At 36.4% G+C, this 16,597-nt stretch overlaps 1 pseudogene; it reads left to right on the forward strand.

The window, feature by feature from the left end:
- The first annotated feature begins 514 nt into the window (after positions 1–514).
- On the forward strand, positions 515–964 carry LOC144224816 (uncharacterized; annotated as a pseudogene).
- The last annotated feature ends 15,633 nt before the right edge of the window (positions 965–16,597 follow it).

Here is a 16,597-nt window from a genome sequence, read left to right on the forward strand (position 1 = left end):
TGCACACATATACACTTTGAAATTCTAGATAAATATTTAGATTTTCTTTTTCACTCACTCACTCATTACACAGGTATGTATTGAACCAGGTAGCAACCTAAGGAAGTTGTTTATAGACATGAATAAGATGGGCAAGGCTGCTACCCTCATGGAGCTTACATTTTGATGGGGAGCTTTAAGATGACCTTGGTGTTGGAGTGAGAACTAAAAATATTACACATTGAAAGTCATGGGATGGTTCAAAGCCTTCCACATCATTGATACTACTTCATCTTGGATGAGTAGAGATTGCTACTCTCTAATGCTTTAGTTGTCACATGTATGCTAGAATTAGATTACCTCACATATCTCTAAATCATTTAATCTATGCTATTCAAATAAATGAAGTGTGAGAGTGACATTACCTATGAGTTGCTGAATGTTGTCTACACATGTTATACAAAGTAAGAAAATATAGTCTTCATTAATCAAATAACTTGGCTTCTCCCCTGGCTGGCAGTGTGGAAGCCACATGATGGTTGGTGTTCCTATAAAAGACATGAACCAGCAGGAGTTCGTCAGAACTCTGGCAGCCTCCCTCAAAAACTCTGGGAAGCTGAAAGTCCCTGAATGGGCAGACACTGTCAAGGTGGCCAAGCTTAAAGAGATTTCTCCCCTACAATGAGAACTAGTTCTACACACAAGCTACTTCCGAACCATGACACCTGTCCTCTGAGGCAGCACTGGGGTCAGCTCCGTGACCAAGATTTAGGTGGATGTCAGAGAAATGAGGTTGTACCTAGCCATTTCAACAGAGACTCCCAGTGCATGGCCCACAGGGTCCTCCATGCCCTAGAGGGGCTGTAAGTGGTGAAAAAGGACCAAGATGAGGGCCACAAAGTGACACCTCAGTGACAGAGAGATCTGGACAGAATTGCTAGACAGGTGGAAATGCCAAAAAGCATTAGAACAAATGTTAGGTTAATGCATTGCCTCGTTTGTATAAAACAAAATAAATAAAATAAAATAGCTTGATAAAGGTGAAAAATAATGTACTTTTCATGTTGGCAAATGCTACCCAAATAATGAAATGATGAATTTACAAGCAGGATAAATCTGTAATCCTATTCACCGTGCCTCATATGTATTCAAACAAATGTTTTAAATAAACACCTGTCCAACATGTGGTTACTTTGCAAGAACCATGATTTTCCCCTAAAGTTCTTTAGCAAAGTTCTTTTGATACAAAGTCTGCCTTGTGGCTTTGCATAATAATCAAAGCAAACAAAAATATTATTCTTTAGGCATATGCCAAGTGATGAGAAACAGCCTACTCTACTCCCAAGCTAGGATAAAAATATTCACCTTTTTGCAGGTGTAAAGTACCACTGCCAACTTTAAATGAAGCTCATTTGAAGGCTGGGTTATATATAAACCATTAGTATAACAGAGCAATTAACACTACTCCCAGGGTAGATGAATAAATTGCTGATATGACTTTATAAATGCTTTTACTAAGTACAGAGTAATATGATATATATTATATACACATACATCAATCTATATGAGTGTACGAATGAGTGGAAACACACACATATACATACATGCTATATATGCCATTTGGCAGAGTTCTGCTAATTCTCATATGATGATACATGAGTAAGTGGAATAACAAACATCTGCTGTAGTTTATTTCTCATTGTGAATTATTAAAGTAGCCCACCTTTTGAAAGTGAGTTTATACTTGGCCTTATTTGTCTGGCCCAATTGTAGTGTAAGCCTTTTTTAGCTCAACATTTTGAGGAAACGGTAAAGAGGTTGCTCCAAATTGATATGGTGGAGTCTGGCACCAATGGTTCTTACAGGGTGATGGTTTTGTTTATAGGAAGAACAAAAAGCATGTCTATCAGAAGGCATAAGAATGAGACAACAAATTCCAGTTCCCAATTCTTGCTTTGGGATTCTGCCATTATTACAGAGGAAGCATCTGGCAATGGAAAATGTACACCTAGTTTCTCTAATATAAAATCTAGAGGGAATGTTCTGTTTAATAGAACATTAATAGAACAATCTTTTACAGTAGAAAAATAAGAATCGTCATTTCTGCTTGTTACAATGGGCCTCTATATATAATGAACATATCAAAGGTAAAAAGGGGATTAGAAGGGAGAGGGTCTGAACTGGCTTCTGGAGGTCAACCTAGAGAGAAGGAGTAGCCATCTCCAAATGAAAGAAAAGAAACACTTTCAAAAACCAATAAGCTTAATTAAAGGATCTCTCCTCATAGATATGATTAATAGAGAGAAAAGCAATGATGATATTAGAAGTGAATTTACTGAATAGAGTTCACAATATTACAAAGATACCCTCTAAGTGCACAATATGTAAGAAAGATCAACCTGAATGAAATACTAAGCCTCCTAATGACTAGTCAGGGATTGAAAACCATTAAAATATGCACTTTGAAATAAAAGTGTGTTTATTTTTACCCCAAGCTAATAAAATTCTTCATTCTCTTTACATATCTGTATGAATCACATAAAAAGAAAAAAAATTATCTTTTAACACAAAAGAACTACCCATTTTTTAAACTATCCCTGTTTACAAAGTATTTGTGTTACTGATTTTTTTTTAACATGGTTATCTTATTATAGTTTCTTAGTATATCTTGGTCATTGTTGACAACAAAGGTATTGGGCTTATTCAGAGTCTTTAGAAAAGGGAAAGTTTTTGTTGGGTCTAAGTCCCTAGCTGACATGCTGTGGCATAGGGAAAAAATAGTTTGATTATATTGGTAAAATGAAACTGAACTAAATTCTTGCTCCTGTTAGCAAAAGGAAGGGAGTTTGGAATTCTAATGAAAAGAGTCAAAGAATGGAAATGTGCCCAAAAGGAGGCCTCAGAATTAGCTCCTAAGAGGACTAAGGAGAAAGCTGACAATGAACTAGATCCTACTTTTGTCACCATCTGTTACTGGTTATTTCCTTTTTCTCAACTTGACATGCTTTTCTTTTCCTGTGTGTGCCAATAGCAAGATTCTATTGTTTTACCTATCTACCATCCTCTTCTTTTTAGTATTACCATCTGATTTTCCTTTAGAGACACACTGTCATCTATTTGCAGGCTATGTGGTATAGAGGGGGCTGAACTCAAAGCCAATTCCAGGGGTCGAATATATGACCTACCTTGGTCAATAACAGTCACAGGGGTTAGTTTAGGAATGGGTCAGTAGGGGAGCCTGGGTGGCTAAGTCGGTTAAGCGTCTGACTTCGGCTCAGATCATGATCTCACGGTTCGTGGGTTCAAGCCCTGTGTCAGGCTCTGTGCTGACAGCCAGCTCAGAGCCTGGAGCCTGCTTCGGATCCTGTATCTCTTTCTCTCTCTGACCCTTCCCTGCTTATGCTCACTGTCTCGCTCTCTCTCTTTCTCAGAAACAAATAAAACATTTAAAAAATTAAAAGAAAACACACACAGGAATGGGTCAGTCAACCCAAACCACAAAGTTGGATCCAAGGCTCTTCCTAGAATGAGTGGGTATCAGGCCTTCTCTTTCTGCTGAGGTCCTTAATTTAGTATCGTATACGTCAGGAGCTTTGAAACCTATATGGGGAGGAGAGGCGCCAAGATGGTGGATCAGCATGGAAATTTTCTTTGCATTTCTCATCTCTGACATACAGCCAGATCAACACAAACCATCCTGCACACCTTGAAAACTGATTTGAAGATTAACACAACAGTCTGCACAACCTGAAGCAGGTACAGGGCATGGAGAGGTGAACAGGGGAGAGAGAGGCTGCGGAGGGCAGGGAGCTACTTTTGCTTGCTGAGAGGGGAAGGGGATCAGCGAGGGAGGGGCGGAGAGTATGAAAGCATATGGAGAGAAAAGAAAGAGTATGCAAGGGAATGTACAAAAAAAGGGAGAAAGGAGGGGCTTTAAATTCCATTAAGACTCTATAAACAGGGGGAGTGCAGAGTCTGAAACTCTGCAGATTGATATCTGGTGGTGCTCTGGTGGGGAGAGTGAATCCCCAGGAGCAGAGAGTGAGGTCCTCAGGGTCCTCGGGCCACATGAGGAAAGGTGGTTCCCCTACAGGGGGGACATTTGGTAGAGGCTGTGAGGCCACCTCACAGCCAAAGGTCCCAGCGGACCCTGGAGAACAACCACATTCACTGGTATTGGAACAAGGGAGAAGCCTGGTGCCAGATGTGTTGGAATTTTCCATAATCCCTGAAACACTGCTGCCACATGATCACATGAACTTTCTCTGAGACAGGCTGGCATTCAGCTGCAGTCTCTGGGCATCAGCAGCAACATGGTCCCACAGATGTCCTGGGTGTGGCCAACACCTGGCCATTCCTTGGTGAGACCCTCCCCCAGAAGGTCTGAGCGAGTCAAAGCCACAGTCCCTCAGAAGCAAGAGGTTGGAAAATACAGCCAATTCTGAGATAAAAACTCAGGAAGTAGGTACCCCTCAGCAATCCGATGGCCTGGTCATGGACAGTGTAAAAGCAAAGAGTGGATGACTGCTGAAGACAAAGGAGGGGTGTGCGATTGCTGGTTGAGGAGAGCACAGAGTTCTGATACTGGAAACTGGGTGGCTGGGTGACACCATCTTCACCCTCCCCACACATGCACATACACACCTACATGTGCCACAGCAATTCATTTCTGTAAGCTAAGCACCACCATCTAGTGGAGAACAGAGCTTATACACTAAGCCCTGCCCAACTGGGCCAACCTTGCTCTTCAGGAACACCATAAGTCTCTCTGCCTGCTTAGTATATGGGCTATAAAGTGCTTCATAGTTTGACATCTAGGAGAAATTGATGCAATTTTAATCCTATTTCAGATTTTTTGATTTTTTGATGGTCCATCTATTGATTTTTTTTTCTAATTCTTGAATAAAGAAGGAGAAGAAAATATTTTTATTGCATTTTTTTAAAAATATTTTTAATTCTTTTCTACTTTATTTTTTACTTTCTTGTAAATTTTTCAAATTCTATTTTACTTCCATCATTTCATTTTATTTTATTTCATTGTATTCATTTTCTCAAATTTTTAAACATTTTTCATTTTTTCTTTTTTTCCTTTTCTTATTGTTCCCTTTTTTCTCTAATCTATGAAGCTTCTTTCAACAACCAGACCAAAACACACCTAGGATCTAGCATCGTTTATTTAATTTTTTTAAAAAAAATTTAATTTTAATTTTTTACATTGTTAATTCATTTTCTTCGTTAAAAATGATGAAATAAAGGAATTTACCCCAAAAGAAAAAACAGGAAGAAATGACAACCAGAGATTTAATCAACACACATACAATCAAGATGTCTCAATCAGAATCATAACAATAAGAATACTATTTGGGGTTTAAAACAGGTTAGAATCCTCTTCTGTGGAGATAAAATGTAGTCAGAATGAAATTTAAAAAATGCTGTAACTGAGCTGTAGTCTCGAATGGATGCCCCAGTGGCAAGGATGGATGAAGCAGAGCAGTGAATAAGCGATACAAAGGACAAACTTACGGAAAACAATGAAGCAGACAGAAAGAGGGAGACTAGGCAAAAGAGTACATCTAAGAATTAGAGAAATCAGTGACTCATTAAAAAGGAACAACATCAGAATCATAGGAGTTCCAGAAGATGAAGAGAAAAAGGGGTAGAAGGATTATGTGAGCAAATCATAGTGGAAAACTTTCCTAACCCGATGAAAGACATAGACATCAAATACCAGGAAGCACAGAGGACTCCCATTAGATTTAACAAAAACTGACCATTAACAGTGCATATCATAGTCAAATTCACAAAATACTCAGGTAAGGAAAAAATCATGAGAGCAGCAAGGGTAAACAAAGTCCTTAACCTACAAGGAATACAGATCGGGTTTGCAGCAGACTTATTCACAGAAACTTGTAAGGCCAGAAATAAGTGACAGGATATATTCAACGTGCTGAATCAGAAAAATATGCAGCCAAGAAGTCTTTATCCAGAAAGGCTGTCATTCAAGAAAGAAGGAGAGATTAAGAGTTTCCTAGACAAACAAAAATTAAAGGGGTTTGTGACCACTAAACCAGCCTTGCAAGACATTTTAATGGGGACTCTCTGAGGGGAGAAAAGACAAAAACAAAAAACAAAAAACAAACCAAACCAAAACAAACCAAACCAAAATGAAACAAACAAAAACAAAACAAACAAACAAAACCCCAAAAGAAAGGATGAGAGAACACCACCAGAAACTCCAACTCTACAGGCAACATATAATGGCAATAAGTTCATATCTTTCAGTACTCACTCTAAACATCAGTGGACTAAATGCTCCAATAATAAGACATAGGGTAACAGAATGCATAAGAAAACAAGATTTATCTATATGCTGTTTACAAGAGACACACTTTAGACTTATAGACACCTTCAGATTGGAAGTAAGGGGATGGAGAACCAACTATTATGCTAATGGTCACCAAAAGAAAGCTGGTGTAGCCGTACATATATCAAACAATCTAGACTTTAAACTAAAGACTGTAACAAGAGATGAAGAAGGGCATTATATCATAGTTAAATGGTCTATCCACCAAGAAGATATAACAATTATAAACATTTATGCTCCAAATGTGAAAGCATCCAAATATATAAATCAATTAATCACAAACATACAGAAACTCATTGATAATAATGTCATAATAGTAGGGCACTTCAACACTCTACTTACAACAATGGACAGATCATCTAAACAGAAAATCAAAAAGGAAACAATGGCTTTGAATGACACACTGGACCAGATGGACCTAACATATATATTCAGAATATATTATCCTAAAGCAGAATACACATTCTTCTCCAGTGCACATGGAACGTTCTCCAGAATATATCACATACTGGGACATAACTCAGCCCTCAACAAGTACAAAAAGTTTGAGAACATACCATGCATATTTTCAAACCACAATGTTATGAAACTCGAAATCAACCACAAGGAAAAAATGTGTAAAGATAACAAATACATGGAGAGTAAAGATCATCCTACTAAAGAATGAATGGGCTAACCAAGAAGTTAAAGAGGAAATTAGAAAGTACTTGGAAACCAATGAAAATGATAACACCACAAGTCAAAACCTCTGAGACACAGCAAAGGCAGTCATAAAAGGGAAGTATATAGTAATCCAGGCCTTCTCAAAGAAGGAAGTAAAGTCTCACATACACAACCTAGCCTTACACCTTAAAGAGCTGGAAAAAGAACACTAAATAAAACCCCAAAGCAGCAGAAGACAGGAAGTAATAGAGATTAGAGCAGAAACCAAAACTATTGAAACAAAAACAAAACAAAACAACAACAACAAAACAGTAGAATAGATCAATGAAATCAAAAGCTGGTTCTTTGAAACCTATTCAGTTTGATCAAAAAGAAAAGGGAAAGGACCCAAGTAAATAAAATCAAGAATGAAAGAGAGATCACAACCAACACAGCAGAAATACCAACAATAATAAGAGAATACTACAAGCAATTATATGCCAATAAAATGGGAAATCTGGAAGAAGTGAAAAAATTCCTAGAAGTATATAAACTACCAAAACTGAAACAGGAAGACACAGAAAATTTGAATAGACCCATAACCAGTAAAGAAGATGAAATAATAATCGAATATCTCACAAAAATCCAGAGTCCAGGGCCAGATGGCTTTCCAAGGGAATTCTACCAAACATTTAAAGAAAAGTTAACACCTATTCTCTTGAAGCTGTTCCAAAAAATAGAAATGAAAGGAAAACTTCTAAACTTATTCTATGAAGCCAGCATTACCTTGATTCCAAAACCAAAAACCCCACTGAAAAGGAGAACTATATATAGACCAATTTCCCAAATGAACATGGATGCAAAAATCAACAAGATACTAGCCAACCAGATCTAACAATATATTAAAACAATTATTCACCACGGCCAAGTATGATTTGTACCTGTGATGCAGGGCTGGTTCAATATCTGTAAATCATTCTATGTGATATATCACATCAGCAAAAGAAAGGACAAGAACCACATGATCCTCTCAATAGATGCAGAGAAAGCATTTGACAAAGTACAGCATCCTTTCTTCATAAAAACCCTCAAGAACGTAGGAATAGAAGGATCATACCTCAAGATCATAAAAGCTATACATGAAAGACCCACTGCTAATATCATCATCAATGGAGAACTACTGAGAGCTTTCCCCCTCAGGTCAGGAACAAGACAAAGATGTCCCCTCTCGCCACTATTATTCAACATAGTATTGGAAACCTTAGCCTCAGCAATCAAACAACACAAAGAAATAAAAGGCATCCAGATCTGCCAGAAGGAGATCAAAATCACTCTTTGCAGATGACATGATACTTTATATGGAAAACCCAAAAGATTTCACCAGAAAACTGCTAGAACTGATCCATGAATTCAGCAAAGTCACAGGGCATAAAATCAATGCACAGAAATCAGTTGCATTCCTGTACACCAATAATGGAGAACAGAAAGAGAAACCAAGGTACTGATCCCATTTACAATCACACTCAAAACCACAAAATACCTAGGAAAAAATCTATCCAAAGAGGTGAAAAATCTATACACTGACTACTATAGAAAACTTATGATAGAAATTGAAGAAGACACACACAAAAATGGAGGAAAATTTCATGCTCCTGGATAGGAAGAACAAATGTTAAAATGTCAATACTACCCAAAGCAATCTACATTTTCAAAGCAATACCTGTCAAAATAACACCAGCATTCTTCACAGAGCTTGAACAAACAATCCTAAAATTTGTATGGAACCAGAAAAGACCTGGGATAGACAAAGCAATATTGAAAAAGAAACCTAAAGCTGGAGGCATCAGAATCCCAGGCTTCAAGCTGTACTAAAAAGCTGTAATCATCAAGAGAGTATGGTACTGGCACATCAGCAGACATTCAGATCAATGGAACTGAATAGAGAACCTAGAAATGGACCCGTGAACATATGACTAACTAATCTTTGACAAAACAGTAAAGATATCCAATGGAATAAAGATAGTCCTTTTAGCAAATGGTGCTGGGAAAACTGGACAGCGACATGCAGTATAAAGAACCTGGACCACTTTCTGACGCCATCCACAAAAGTAAACTCAAAATGGATGAAAGACCGAAACGTAAGGCAGGAAGCCATCAAAATCCTAGATGAGAAAGCAGGCAAAAGCCTCTTCGACCTCAGCCGCAGAAACTTCTAACTCAACACATCTCTGGAGGCAAGGGACACAAAGCAAAAATGAACTATTGGGACCTCATCAAAATAAAAAGCTTCTTTTTTTAAAAAAAAATTTTTTTATTTATCTCTAGGAGAGAGTGAGAGAGAGATAGCGTGAGCAAGGGAGGGTCAGAGAGAGAGGCAGACACAGACTCTGAAACAGGCTCCAGGCTCTGAGCTGGCAGTCAGCACAGAGCCCGACGTGGGGCTCAAACCCATGAACCTCGAGATCATGACCCAAGCAAAAGTCGGACGCCTAACCACTAAGCCACCCAGGCGCCCCCAAAATAAAAAGCTTCTGCACAGCGACAGAAACAATCAGCAAAACAAAGGCAACCAACAGAACGGGAGAAGACATTTTCAAATGACATATCAGATAAACAGTTAGTATCCAAAATCTATAGAGAACTTACCAAACTCAATACCCAAAAAACAAAGAATCCAGTGAAGAAATGAGCAAAAGACATCCAGATGGCCAACCAACACATGGAAAAATGCTCAACATCACTCATCATCAGGGACATACAAATCAAAACCACAATGAGATACCACCTCACACCTGTCAGAATAGCTAACATTAACAACTCAGGCAACAACAGATGTTTGCGAGGATGTGGAGAAAGAGGATCTCTTTTGCAGAATCTTGCTGCTGCTGGGAATGCAAACTGGTGCAGCCACTCTGGAAAACATTATGGTGGTTCCTCAAAAAATTAAAAATAGATCCACCCTACGACTCAGCAACTATAATACTAGCTATTTATCCAAGGGATAGAGGTATGCTGTTTCGAAGGGGCACATGCACCCCAATGTTTATGGCAGCACTATCAACAATAACCAAAGTATGAAAAGAGCCCAAATGTCCATCAACAGATGAATGGATAAAGAAGATGTGGCATATATACATATATATACAGCCGAGTATTATTCAGCAATCAAAAAGAATAAAATCTTGCATTTTACAACCAATGGATGGAACTAGAGGGTATTATGCTAAGCTAAATTAATCAGTCAGAGAAAGACAAATATCATATGACTTTACTAATATGAGGACTTTAAGACACAGAATAGATGAACATAAGGGAAGAAAAGCAAAAATAATGTAAAACAGGGATGGGGACAAAACATAAGAGACTCTTAAATATGGCGAACAAACAGGGTTACTGGAGGGGTGTGGGAGGAGAAATGGGCTAAATGGATAAAGGGCATTAAGGAATCTATTCCTGAAATCATTATTGCACCATATGCTAACTAATTTGGATATAAATTAAAAATAAATTATTAATAAAAAATAAAAGAAAACTATATGGAGAGGGAACCCTTCAATGCAAACCCTATGAAGAAGAATCAGAGCCAATACATAACATATGTAAGAGAAAAGAAAAGAAAACAAGCAAAAAAAGAAACAAAACAAAAAAACAAGAACAAATTCCTGGTGATGCTGTTTGAGAATCTTTATTCAGCCATTCCGGAAGTTAATCCTGAGTATTAGGAGCCATTTACCTCTGTTTTGTTTAAGATAGACTGAATTGGGCACCTGGGTGGCTCAGTCGGTTAAGCGTCCGACTTCAGCTCAGGTCATGATCTCACAGTTCGTGAGTTTGAGCCCCGCGTCAGGCTCTGTGCTAAAGCTAGCTTAGACCTGGAGACTATTTCAGATCCTGTATCTCCCTCTCTCTGACCCTCCCCTGCTCACGCTGTCTCTCTCTCTCTCTCATAAATAAATAAAACATTTAAAATTTTTTTTAAAAAGGGTAACACTGAGTTGTATTTCTGTTACTTGTAACCCAAGAACTATGTTAATATACTATAAACTGATACAAATAATATAAGGTTAAAATTATAGAAACTTGTCCCTAAAAAAGTGAAAAAAACCCAAACCAAAATAAAAATATCAAAAACACTGGAGGGTAGCAAAAAGCAAAGAGATTCAGGAGGGAAATTAACACTTGGATAAATGGAAGACATAGGGAGATCTTAATTTTTCAGTTTTTAGTCTGAGGGTTTCCTGTCTATGCCATTTGGGAGGTGTAACTCTCTGATAACAAACCTACAATCTATCTGGATTCAGGCAATCACAACTGTTGGGAAATGAGACAAAAAACAAACAAACAAACAAACAATCAAACCTAGAAACAATGTAGTAATAGGGGTCCTTAAATTCTGTGTATAAAGTATGCTCACATTTCTGGCTGAATCTTGAGCCACAAATTTGTGGGATAGACTTTAAACAACTTGGGGAAAGAATAAAAGCACTGAATTGAGATTTGAGCTGCCATCCAACATAGCGTTTGCAAATTGATTACAGCTAAGTTAATTGATTGCTAAAAGAACTACAAAAAAATCAACAGTCTTCAGGGGGATGTAATCAAATTAGAATTTTCACAACATAACATTCACAATGTCTATGGGATGATACAAAATGTGAACTTCAATGGAAATTAATGTCAAGATATAAGATTTTATAATTTATAGAGACTTTAAAGCATCTGTTATAGCTGTGCTCATGACATAAATAAAAATTTGCTTGTAATGATTAGAGAAATTAGAAAAATTAGCAGATAAATATAAATTGTAAAAGATAACTCAAATTACTCTGAGGGAGTAAGAGTAGGATTCCATAAAATAAATAAAGGATATGAGAAAATTAGGAGTAGAAAATTTTGTGTCTCTTATATAGACTGGGGAACCTATCTTCTTGTTCCAGCAACATTTAATTATGATCACTGTTTTTAGGTGGTTAGTTAATATTTAGTAAATTCTTCATTTAATACATACTGAGGCCAGCAGTCATTGAATACAGTAGTCTGTAAACAAATTATAACTTTTTTTTATTATCTAAGATAAACTTTACAAAGAAATAAAAGAGTAAAATTTGTTTAAGACAGAACTTGTCATTTTGATTTTAGTCATTTTTGTATTTTAATTTATATAAATCCATTTTGAGGCAAAGAAGAAGATAAATAAGTACGTATTTTAAAGTACCATCAGAGAAGCCAAATTTAAAAATGTCCAGAGGCACCTGGGTGACTCAGTCAGTTAAGTGCCCAACTTGGGCCCAGATCATGATCCTGCGCTTTGTGTGTTTGAGCCCTGCATCAGACTCTGTGCTGATAGCTCAGAGCCTGGAGCGTGCTTCAGGTTCTGTCTCCGTCTCTCTCTCTGCCCCTTCCCCCACCTCACTCCTCAAAAATAAATAAACATTAAAAAAATTTTAACGTCCAAAATATGAAAGGACATAAATGGTAATGGAATTTCACTGTCATACAACTTAGAAAGCACTTTTAGCAATATTCCAGAAAAAGAATTTTTTTAACAGTTTCATGGGAAAGACAAGGGACCATATTTATATAACACATAGGTAGTAGAATTAATCAGGTATAGATTTAGTTCTAGATCTGTTATTTATTAGCTATGTGAACTTGGTCACATCCTTAACATTTCTGAACTTCAGATAGCTCATTCCAAAATGAATAATGGACATTACTGGTTTCTTTTCTCCTGGTTGTTGTTTTTTTTTTTTTTTTTTTTTGGAACATATTTGTTTGTTTGGCTTGAGAGAGAGCAAGAGCGCATGTGCATGCATGCTTGCACCCTATGCAAAACCAGACTTAGAGCTCGATCTCACAACCATGAGATCATGACCTGAGCTGAAATCAAGAGGAAGACGCTTAACTGACTTAGCTACCCAAGTACCCCGTTTTTTATTGTTTTAATGCTTATTATTTTCTCAGTTTACTTTTAGCTACACTAACTGATACTAGTGGCTATCTCATAATTGTGTCTCATAATATAGTAGCAACAATTATTTGGAAATACCATATAGGCCAGTGATAAAAAAAAATCATATTATCATTTTAAAAAGAAGTCAGTTTGAAGATAAAGTAAAGCAAATGTGGTTTCTTCATCCTTGAGTACATCAGCAAGCCACTTTCATTGTCACGCCATAAATAAGCTATTTTATTCTTTGTGAAGAGAAATTCACTCTATTTTTGTGTTCGTAAGGAGCAACAGTGAATTCATTTTCAACACAGAGATTTTCAAATGTGTATACTTTTTGTGAAGATTGTATAGTTATTAAAAGGATGCAGTTCAGCTTGTATAGTTCTTGATAATATTAACCAAGCTCTTACACATTTTTTTTTGTCTTTGAATATCTGCCCATATTTTTATCTACTGGGTAAAAATAACTTATAAATAATCCTGGTTCCACTTTCTTCTATAACATGTGCTTGGCTGATTCCCCAGGGACTCCCCCCATGTGCCTCCACTTTGGAATGATTTACAATATTCTTTTTCCTCTTTGCCAATAACTTCAGCATGCTGTTACCCCTTCATCTGGAATGGAAAATAGAGACTTGTTCTTTTCAAGAAGGCTCATGAATGGAAAAGCCAACATACTCATTCCTCCCCCAAACCCAGAAAGTTTAAAAAAGAAAGAATTAGGAGTCTATTGAAAAAATACAAGCTGTTTGAGATTTTCAAAATTCTAGCCATAGTGTGGAAATGACATTCCTTCAATTATGTATGAATCATCATTTTTGTGGAGAGAAGAGAGAGACATGCGAAAGAATACAGTTCTTTCTCTGTGAAATGATCTAATAGCTCTGCAACTCCCCCAGCCTGTCAGTTCCTGCCTTAGAACTCTTAAAAAAAACACAATCAATCATTTATCTCTGCCTTCAGATTAGATGACTGGCCCTTGAGGTCTTCTGACGTACCCCTGTGTAAACTGAAAGCATAGGTGGCAATAAAATTGTCTTAATCATTAAAAGGAAAAGACAGATTGAAAATTGAGCCTAAGAAGTGACTATTTCAATAGATCCTTGACTCTACACTCAGAGGCCAGGTAAACTCTAGACAGAGTGGTAGCAAATTTTTATTTCACCATGACAAGGCAGTACTGAAAAAGAACATAAAAGCACACAGCAGCAATTTTTACAATATTTTTTGTCCATGGGAGGCCGCCTGTCTTTTATATACCAAATAGTTGAAAATATTTGAATCATATGCATATACACATGTGCATACACACACATACACACACTATATTATCAATATATGGATATATACTAGCCAAGTGTGACATGATTGGATTGAATGAGTCATCATGTTTTTGAGCTTACGTTATTCAAGTGCATTATCTGCTCATTCACAGAGCCAAAAATTATTAAAATAGAAATAAGAGAATTAGCTTACAGAATGGGATGAAAGCTACAAACATAAGTATAATGATATAATAAGTATAATCATAATTATAAAAGTAGAATGATGAAGTTATAATTTTAAAAGTATAAATGTACAAAGAATTATATTCTAATTATAAAAGTAAAATACATAATTTTAATGAATTCAGAAATAATTTTCTTACTTTCCTCATTATAAAAACGACTCATGTTTATTACCAAAATATTCCAGTGATACAGAATCTTATAGTAGACAAGGTGAAAATCCCTAATAATCTCTACTTAAAATAAATCACTGTTAATAATGTGATTCATATCTTTCCTGACTTTTTATTAGCACCCAAATATATCTATCATTTTAAAACCAAATGAAATCATGCTATAAGTAATGGTTCCCAAAATCTTTTGAGAAACCAAAGCTAAACATACACACATGCACACACATGCACACATACATGTAAATAACCATTTTTTAAAATTAAGAAAATTTATGCATTGGGACACCTGGATGTCTCAGTTAAGCATCTGACTCTTGATTTGGTTCAGGTCATGATCTCATAATTGGTGAGATTGAGCCGCACATCACTCAGTATGAAGCCTGCTTTGGATTATTTCTCTCCTTCTCTCTCTCTCTACCCCTCTCACACTTATAAATAAATAAACTTAAAAAAAGAAGATGTTTACGTACTGATGTACAACATATGATATTTTCCTCATCAGTATATGAATATCTTCTTAATTTTTGAGAGGTTGTATTGTGTTTTATTCTTATTACTGATATAGAAAGTATTTCACCAATATCAGTGACAATTTAAGTCATCTATATTTTTATTTTGATTTGCAGTATATTTAAAGGAAAGCATATTTGAAATTTTGGTATTGTGAAATTACTTTTCTAAAAAGATGGTATAACTTCAGAAATGTATATAAGCTCCTACATATTTTCCTAAACACTGTGCATTGATCCTTTTTCACTTTTGCTAATTGGAGAGGTGAGAAATATCTTAAATAAGTCTTTCATAAATGTATGTATATTTCTTACATTATTATTAAAATTGAGTATCTTTTTATATGCTTATTTAATGTTCTACTTCTATAAATTATTTTCATTTATTTTAAAATATTTTTGTTTTAAAAATTAAACCCCAACCACCTTATTTTCTATATAAAATTTGATCTGATACACACAATGCTGTTTGTTTTTCATTGAAAATGGATGATTAAAAATTTGATATCAGTTAATTCAATGAACATTCATTTTTTAAAAAAAATTTATTGGGCACTGATTTTTTTTCTTAGAAAGGTATTAGGGGGGCGCCTGGGTGGCTTAGTCGGTTAAGCGTCCGACTTTCGCTTACGTCATGATCTCGCGGTATGTGGGTTCCAGACCCGCATCGGGCCCTGTGCTGACTGCCAGCTCAGAGCCTGGAGCCTGTTTCAGAGTCTGTATCTCCCTCTCTCTCTGACCCTCCCCTGCTCATGCTGTCTCTCTCTCTCTCTCCTAGAAATAAATTTAAAAAATATTAAAAAAAAAAAGAAAGGTATTAGGTGCTAAACATACAAATATAAGTAACTCTAACCAACAATCAGTCAAACTTCTCTTGAAAAGTTGAATTCTCACATTACTCAAAAAGTAATCACTTTCTCTGAGCTGCCTAATAGAATTTGAGGAGAAACACAATATTTTAAGTGTTACCTTTTACCTTTTACTGTTGTCCTGTAGAGATTGCTTGCAAAGCTCAAACACTGTGTGATGCCCTCTGCCTTCATGGAAATATAGTCTGTAACTCAATAGAAATGAACCTGCTTCAGTATCCTTGCGGGGCTCACACATCAGCCTATAGGAAGCATGGTCTCTCCGTGAACTTGTTAGTCGGTTCAGACCACAGTAGCTGTGGTCTTGCATCAATTATGCCCAGAGCAGGAGATCTGAGTGGTGTATATTCATGGCTTCAGGAGGCTACTTTTCATCTTTTGTTGGTTGTATCCTGGAAAGATGTGAAGGTCAGCAAGTTCTAAAACAAAGTCATTAAAGTCAAAGCATCATTGGGGAATCGGAGTTATAGTAGCATCCAATTACAAGGAAGGAGAAACCAAGAACTCTAAGATTGAACATATGATTGTTTATATGGGACAACAGGTAGTGGCCTACCATTCTGGAGATAAGACTGATGGAGTTATTTATGATTTTCTCAA

The sequence above is a fragment of the Crocuta crocuta genome, unplaced genomic scaffold (genome assembly GCF_008692635.1).
Source record: "Crocuta crocuta isolate KB4526 unplaced genomic scaffold, BGI_CrCroc_1.0 scaffold112, whole genome shotgun sequence".
NCBI lineage: Eukaryota > Metazoa > Chordata > Mammalia > Carnivora > Hyaenidae > Crocuta > Crocuta crocuta.